This window comes from Anopheles nili, chromosome 2 (assembly GCF_943737925.1).
Source record: "Anopheles nili chromosome 2, idAnoNiliSN_F5_01, whole genome shotgun sequence".
Classification (NCBI taxonomy): Eukaryota; Metazoa; Arthropoda; class Insecta; order Diptera; family Culicidae; genus Anopheles; species Anopheles nili.
Genome location: NC_071291.1, coordinates 58,700,899 through 58,710,137, shown reverse-complemented (window position 1 = coordinate 58,710,137; position 9,239 = coordinate 58,700,899).

Genomic DNA, 9,239 nt, shown 5'->3' with positions numbered 1-9,239 from the left:
TATGTTGATTTTTAAGGGCCCTTTGCGTAAGCCGTTGTCTAGCTGATCTGGCATGTTTTTTTTTGTTGTACAATGTTTCTCCATTTTTTTTTCTCACAAGCTGTTATTATGCTGTGATGCAAGTTATCTTTCCGTGCGATCGTTTGATAAAATGTTACATTGTTTTCGTAAATATTTGCTGCGATTTTAGGGCGCTCAACATGTTTTTGTTTTCGCATTGTGTGGTTTGGTCATATTTGATAACCATTGTATAAGAACTTAAGGCGTAATAGGAATCCTTCTTGTGTTGATTACTAGTTTTTGTAAAAACAAGGGGTCAATCTAATAAGCTTAATCAATTATAGATGCGTAGAGAAATAAAAACCAACAACTTGTTTGAAATATCTCGCAAAAATTACTGATTTATGATAGAAGAAAAGAAGAGCATAGCATAAAGATTTCATAATTACACTTCTCCAAATAGAAGTATGATTATAAGGTCTCATCTATATGAGCATGAATCTGATTTGATTTTGGACATTTACAAGTGAAAATTGACTTATTATTTTCATAGAAAAATATGCCATTAAGGTGTAGCAATTCTAGCTGTATTAAAAGGTCCAACCTTACTTCTCTCTATGCTGGCCTTTAATCGCCAATGTTTCATATCCTCTCTTCGATAGATGAAGTTGTAATGGCTTTATCCAACGCTAGCAGCCACGCTGTTTCTTTGCCGTGTCGCAGCTATTTATTAGCATTTTCACCAGCAAACTCTTACCCTTCAGCAATCACATTTGACTTCTTAACAATCGACAATCAGCGCGTCCTGGCCCTGGTATCAGCGATGCCGTCCTGCCCAAGGACCAACACGGTCAAATTGACGAGACAACAGACCCATCCGTTCGGCTGCCGTAAAATTGTCACCCAAAGGCGGATCCGTGCGAGCATAAATCGGTCCGTACCTGCGCGGAGGTTTTTACGAGTGTGTGTGCGTGTGTGTGTACACATCCGCACTAATTGTGTCATAACCTGGTAGCGAAAATCAGCCCCCATACGGGGTTTCCGTGCGTTTGTTTGCACAGCAAATCTAATTTCGCAGCATCGCCATAAACAAACACGCACGCTTGAAACTGCCGGACCGCAATCGCTGGCGCGGTGTCGGTGTCGATGGTATAAAAGCAAACTCCAGGATGTCTTAAGAGAGGACCAAAATGGGCACTCACTCGATCGCTTTATAGCACGCACGTTCGATCGCTCGCTTCACAGCCTCCGGGGGCCTCCTGGCAAGCACACGAACGCACGGGATCTCTTTGGATCTTTTGGCTCTTTCTCAAGTTGGTCCTCGGAACAGGACACGTCACACGGCAGCCCGAATCCTGCGAATTCGTTGGGACGGTGTTTGTTTTCGTCCCCGGGGTTACCCTGGTGGTCATGCCATCAGCAGCATAAAGTTGACTTTTATTGTTTCGACCGTTCGGTGGGAGTGTTGTTTCCTTGTGCCGTTCCCTTGTGTCCTGTTTTGTGCCGGCACCGTTTTGCGTTTGGCAATAAAATAATTCCAACCATCGTTTAGCGTCCTGCAAAGCGCTCGGGAGCGCTGGTGCAAGGTACTGACGCTAAGGTGAAGGTAGCCAAACGAGTCCTACCAAAGGCAGCGACCCTTTTGCTTAATTGGGTAGAATAATTCGTTTTCCTTTGGGTTTTGGCTAACGGGAACACCGAATCTGGTCGGGTGTACCTGCGAACTTTTCGGACCTTTTGACTCCCCCCTCATAAGGGTATTTTTTTTTCGCATACCTCTCGGAAAAGGACATCTCGATTGGAGGCGTTGCAGGCACCCAACCGGGCATCGGGATTGTTTGTTTAGGCGCTGCGACGATGTGGGCGATGCCGAGTACGGTGCGGAACAATGCGGAGGACCTTTGTGTGAAGTTAACTTTCTAATTTGGCTGTAACGCCCCTCGGTCTCGGTGGTGGGGCTTGCAGGCTTGTACGCGAAGGGCGACAGTTCGATCCTTAGACGTCCCGCGATGAAAGCACGCGTAAGAAATTTGGGGGCTTGACCAACGGGCGGAAAAAAAGTCACCAGTCTTCGAACACTAACTGCGTGGTCAAATCGGATATTGCTGTCGTGCCAACGTAATATGTTAGATGCGTTTAAATAAAAGAAAAATAAATTAATACAAGTTAAGTTAAGTGATCATAGAATGCAGCAAAGATCTATGTGGGAGTGGAGTAGCAGCAACAATAGAGCTTTTGACAATTGGCAAATTTAATGCTAATGTTAGTTGAGCTTTAATTTGAAATTCAAACACCAGTTTTACTTCTATCTTCTTCTGCTTAACTGGCGCGAAAACCGGTGTAAGGTCGAGGCCTACTATGCTTAGTCAAGGCCTTCTATGACTTGGAATTTTTCGTTTTACTCCTTTAGCTGAGAGTCTTTTCTTTTTACGAACTCAGTACGAAGGTGTATAATAAATAAGAACAAGTCGTTAAAATTCTTATCATGTTGTTAACTCTTTTCAGAAGGTTTGATCTTTTCGAGCGATCTAATAAAAAAAAATGAAATGTATTTTAAAATCGGGTAAACGTGCTAATAGCTTACGTGGCACTTAATATTATTGCTAAAAATAAGACTTGAACTTACAAGGAATCCTATAAACGTTTCTGTAAAGAGAAAATTTGCTTATTGCATATCGATTTTGGTCAAATTTTGTCTGTAACTCTTTGGAATGTTACATGAATGTTCATCGTTGATGAATGTTCACGTGGAATTTGCATTCCTACAATAATAAGTCCAGCCATCGAAGAAATGAACTTAATTATGTTTCCTGTATTTTTTAAAACTTCTACAAAAAGGCCTTTCATAAATGAAGCCAATTTTGTGTTTCACTTTAAACTCACAAAATGCTAATAGCGTGATAATGCTCTTTGCCTTGTTGAGTCCGTTTTCACAACGGTATTTCCAACTGTAACTCTCACGATATTCATCAACTCGATCCTTCCTGCCATTTCATTCTGCTCCCAAAAACCCTCCCAGTAGCCCGGTAGTGTGCCCGGAATGCCGCAATCCGTCAGCTGAATGACCGACACCCCGTCACCCATAATAGGGTTTCGCTCCATCAGCAACCACACACACACACACGGTACGGTTCATTTCGGCAGCTCGCACGGACACTACCGGCAATTGATCTCACCTTTAATCCCTTCGCCTTACTCCCGGGGGCGCTGGCCGGGGGAAAAGAAAAAGGATCCAACCTTCTAACGAGCCACGAGCCACGGAACATGGAGAAGTGTCATAATCCTCTTTCCCGATTTGCATTCAAGCCATTCAGCGTGAGGTACGAAAATCCGTCCCGGAGACGCACCAGAGACGGGCTTCTTATCAGCTTCAATGGCACCCAGGCACCGGTGTGGTCAGTATAAGCCGACCGCAAAAGCGTAAATGAATTTTGCCCCCTGAACCGCGTGAGCCACTTCCACTTCCTTCGCGCGCCGTGCAGATTTCGTGGGGGTGGCGAACGAGTTTTGGCACCTGATCGTCCTGGTCCGGGGTTTGGGTTTGAGTTACACACAGCTAACCATGCCGGTAAAGGTGACGACGCTAAACCGGATTAGCTGTTGCAGGGGTGGCCAGTGTTCTCTGGCTCGTTCGTTGCTAAACAGGTACGCGTGTGTCCTGGGGTGGTTCCGAGAAGCAGAACGTGGTCCAAAACGTAGCCATCGGGCATGCTAATTGTGCACATCAATCAGAATCAGCCTCGTTGGCGCTTCGGTCGCGTTTTGCCTTTTCTGACATCGGGCAGTGGAGCTCGTTTGCGATAAAAATGATTGGATTTTTTGACACAATCGTGCAAACATCAGTGTGATCGGGGTCGGGTTCTTTGCATTGGGACAATTGAGTCTGATCAGTGGGAGGTTGTAAGGTGAAGCGGGTTCCGTAAGCGAAGATTTGGTCAGCCATTTTGTCATTAATTGGTCACGCAGTGGTTCGATTATGCGTACAATTAAATACGGAAAATATGTACGGTCAATTACGATTTTAGGTCGAAAAAGGAAACGTTTCAATGAAAAAAAAATGTAAAAAAGGGACTGTCTACCTTCATACATACTGTGAAGTCATGAAATTAGCTGCTTTCGTTGTGCTATAATTAAATGCAAAAAAAAAATTTGGAAATGTAAAGATCAATTATTATATCAATAATCGATAATTAAAACATTTCAATGAAGAAAATTATGTTTTTAAATGCTTGAATACTAAATAAGGATTAAATAGTGTAAAGTAATGAAATTAGCTAGTTTCGTTGAGCTACAATTAAATGCAAAAAAAGTAAGTTTAATTAATATCTCATATCGAAAAATGAAAAATTTCAATGTTGAAAATTATTACAAAAAAATGGACTGTATGAAGATTTAATAGTGTGAAATTATTACTAGTTAATTTATATATTTATCTCATCATTGTTTTAATACTACATATCTTTTAAATCTGCAGTATAATTGCCTACTCGAATGGATTAGATAATAATACATATAACAAAACGTACACCCACAAGTTTCTACCCCTACAGCTTATTAGATAAGAAAAAACACGTGGTCAAATATTTCGAAACTAAACTTTTAAACCTAACATCAACGAACCGCGAGAAGCTTTCCGTTTTCGGCGATTTGGAGGACCTTTCTTCGGACCGTACTGCAGCAACGGTGGAAAACAAAACAAAAAAAACGGGAAAAGAAACACTCCATAAATTACTGGATTACGCGTGATTTATCTCTCCGGGACGGCGCGAATCGATGGGTGGTTAATTTATTTGTCGTAAATAACGACTATGATTTGTGGTGGCGATATTTAGTGAATTTATGAGTGCGTTTCCTTTCGTTATTGATTCGCGTTGGCGCTTATTCTAACGATCTTCAGCGACGCTTGAAGACGTATTGGGGAAAGAGTGGCTTGTAAATTCGAAAGGATTTTTTTTGCATTAATTTCTATAGCAAAATATACACCTAACTATTGATGCTTTATTGTGCTGGTGTTCAAATAAAGTGCAGCTGCGATCCCGCTTTTCGCTCGTCCTATTGTCGAACAGCAGTTGGATGTTGCCAATTGGCGAGTGCCAGTGGAAACCGCGATTGATCCGACCAATAAAGGGGGCAAAAAAAAACTGCATAAAAGAAAAACCTCACTGCAACATACTTCCGTTCGAACTTTGCACGGTTCTTTGCACGCTCCAATAGAGCTAATTCCGAAATCCGGTACTCTCGAGGCACTCGGTAGCTGGCCTGTTCCGCTTCAAGGGGCAAATTAGGGGCCATACGAAGGTATGCTGAACGCGGGAGGATGAAATATTATTCGAAAACGATTTATCTCTCAATAATGGAAGGCAAAGAACTGCCTCTACCAGTGTGTGATGTTTGTAAAATCCCGCTTTAATTGACTCCTGTTTTGAAGAGGCATTTTGAGCGGTTTTTGCTTAAAAAAAGCCGCCAAAGAAAGCGAGTAGGTTTTTGGGTATAAGTTTTTTTTCTCTCTCTTCACATCACTCACATCTTCTTGCACGCGGGCCCAATCGGTTGCAGATGGGCTCGATTAAAATTTAATCTTCTGCAAAACATCCCACAAGGCCGGTGAAAAATGAAAAGCAAATAAGCAATATGGGCATTAGAAGATGGTTGCCTTTGAAGGGTGTTTCAAGTCTCTTCAGCTAATACTACGCTCACACATGCTCCAGTTGCAGTGCGGAAGAAAGCGCGGTGAAAGCGAATGAATGGGACGGAAGAAAGAAATTAAATCAAGCCGCAGATAATCATTTCATTCGCCGTTTCGCTTCGGATACGTGCGGCTGCGATCGATTCTGGTCGATATGGAAGTTCAGCACGGGCCAACCCCTCCGGTACATCCGGTTTAGGACCTGCGCGAACAATGCACGAGGGTGAAGTGGCGGAAATCTTATTAATTGCTTGTTTGGATATGCGTTCTTTAAAGATATGTGAATATTATAGGAAATTTGCTAAGGTCAAACGCTGCGAAAATAAGCAAAATTGATCTTGCTAACTTATTTAGTACGTTTTAAGTGCCTGTTTGTAAGGGTTGATCTTATTTTGCCCTGGAAAAGCCAGGATTAGAATAGCCAGGGATAATTTATTCAATTTAATCACGTATAGTACAGTTAAATAAGACACTCTAGAAACTATACATTATCGTATACAGCGGTAAAGCAATAAATTGATCTTAGCATCAATTTAACAAATCCTAACAAATATATTTTGCTTTGATCGATGTGTCGAAAAGTTTCCTTAGCATTGCTCGTATATTTCGTTTCTATAATTCTCTAGTTTATGTAAAAATTTCTTCCGTTTTAAAAGCTCTCTTGCTTGCAACTTTGCCTCTCAAATTGGATCCTGCACATTTCAATCCCCTGGTTGTAAAAGCGTATGCAGTATTGCTATTCTCTCCTTTTCATTTTCCATCCCAATTGCTGCAATATTTCATGGCATTATCAAACTTTCTCCATGCACCGCAGCGAAATTGCCATGTACCGTTTGGCTTAAATGGTTCTCGTCGGCAAACAATCCCGAGATACTGCTCAAGAAGCTAGATTGCTCTTTTTTTCTGTGCTACGGCTCTTTTGTGCGCCGGTTGCTGTATACTGTTTCCTTATCGCCGGGTTTTGCGAGGATCAGCCGAGGATCGCAACCGTAAGTTTACGAGCCAAGCGAGAAAGAGTTGCTGGTTAATTAGGAGGTGTTAAAGTGAGTGTAGGGAAGCGATCGGAGGCTGCTTTTCTCCATTCTTGCTGGATTGCGTGCTGTAAACGTTCTACCGGGACTCTTGCTCCATGCGATGAGAAAATGCAAATGTGCGAGAAAGTGCTCAATAAACTAGCGAGTGAACATAAACCAAAGATCGAGTTTATTGGTTTACTACGCTGCCGAGCGACCAGTGCGTCTAAAGCCCGGCTATTTTTCGCAGCAATTCTAGCCGAAGAGCTGGTAGCCATAACAAACAATCGTAAATCAGGCATTGGCTTTTGCTGGAGGAAACATGCAAATCGTTTCCCTTGAAAAACCTCCTCCCGAATAAGCAATGGATGGCAATTCAGCACAACAACAATTCATTGGATGTTTGTTTTTCCACTGTTGCAATTCGCTGTCGCTTTGTGCACTTTACGTGGTAGTAAAAAAATATATATACATGACAAAAGTAGTAAAAAAAAGGAGAAGAAAAAAAACACACACCCATAGCCAGGTAGAGACTGGGTCCACCGAGTCGATGGGAGAGTAAAAAAGCGAAAGGACACCCCGCCACAATAATGCTGCCGTCGTGAGTTTTGCCTGAAAGCAAAAAAAAATATATCCACACACATTACCACAGCTAGTGCAATAAAAAAGCCACTCTCGTCTAATCGTACGTAAAATTGTGGCGAATTGACAGCGGCAGGGGATAAAGTAACAGGATCAATTTCATACGCTAAGGGTTTTCCGACAGCGCCAAAAAAAAGGTGTTCTATCACGTAACAGGTAACGTTAATATGGAGGTACAAAAAAAAACTCTTCTATCTTTGGAGGTATTTATTTGCAGCGACTTGAGAGCCAGTGTTTCATGTTATGCAACAAATGTATCAGCTCGCAGGAATGCTCAAACAATTCCTCACAGTTCATTATGTGTTTTATTGGGCCACTAGGTTTGGGGAAAAAAAAGCAAACAATTGAACTGAGACTTAATTAACTCTGAAAGCGTCCCAACTGTGCCGCAAGGTGTCAACACACTGGCACAGAAAGCAACGATGGTTCCATAGCCGGGCTACAATGGCTGGGAAAACTTTTATCTTTGAGTGTGTTTTGCGCTCGTGCTTCAGTCCCGTCGAACAGTTCCAGCATTTTGAAGCACACCCATACACATACCCATAGGTCGCATGATCCAATGAAAACGAATAGTGGAAGGCATTTTGTGGCGAGGACCCGCTGCTGAATGTTGAATGTTGCTCCACAAAAGTCCACCCGACAAAGAAGAAAATGGCGCAAAAGCTCCGGGGAGCTCCGGAATTGGGCGGAAAGCCAGAAAGAAGATGGTGGAAACAGATTGCTCCCACGGGCGGGTGTAATTTTCCACGGCGAGGATGGCGAGCACGAGAGAAATCAACGACAACAGTCTGTAGCGATGTAGCTTTCAATGGGACTAATGGAACGAGCTCGAAACGGATGTGTCAGTATCATGGCTCTGATGCGTGAAATAGTTGCGTTTGTATTAAACACATTTGTTCAATAGTTGTCGGGTTAAATAGCTAAAATGTTGGAAAACAATTTATTGAACATTTCTATGTTTGTTTGGTTTTTTTTTCATCAAACTCACGCCTTCCTAACGATCCATCCGATGCCTCGAATATCCTTGCCCGCTCACCATGCACAAAGGACCCTTTTTTCCTTTCATTTCCACGGAAAAATCGTACATTGTGCATCGACAGGAAGGGCTCCATTGTGCGCACATTATTATTAACAATTTACTAGCACCGGGCATCGCAATAAAGGACATCAACCGACAATTCTCGGAGCGCGTTGCGAAGTATCCACAAACCGATAGGCATGGGGCTGGTCTCCTTCCAAAAGGCGCTGAGGAAAACCGAGTGTGTGTGTGTGTAAAAGAAATAAAAAGTGCGCAAGCACTCAAACATACCGCACAAGGGAAGAAAAAAGAAGCTTTTTCTCTGGCTGGTCCCTCAGCCGTGTTATTTTCCTTGTTGCCTTCCCATTCTGCTGGGAGAGAGATGATAAAATAACTTGCCTGGGGGGTGGAAGCAACGCGCCTCAGCACCCCCACCCCCAAGTACGGTCGAATCGATGCCAGAGCAAGCAAACCGAACAAACCAATAGGAAATGAGAAAGGGCAGCATTAATTGAAAGAAAAAGATAAACAGAGCAAAAGCACCGGCAAAAAGGTTTCGTGCTGAAGAACGAACGGGCGCGCGCGGATGGAAGGAAGCAGGTGGGTGGATAAAGGCCGGCCTGAATGGGTGGAAAGAAAGGAATAAAGCACAATAATGGCCAAAATCATGGACGAAAGAAAGGGAACAGCGGATTGGAGAGGAAATATATATAACAATTCGGCAGAAAATAAAAGCTTTTCCTCTCGGGAAAAAGGCACAGCGCCGCGAAGAAAAGCGCTCTTTTGTTGATGGAAGCGTTCACGCGCGTGTGTGTGTGTGTTGGGGGTGGTGGGTGGTTGGTAGGGGTGAGTATTAAAGCTTTCCATTGGACTGTAGCCA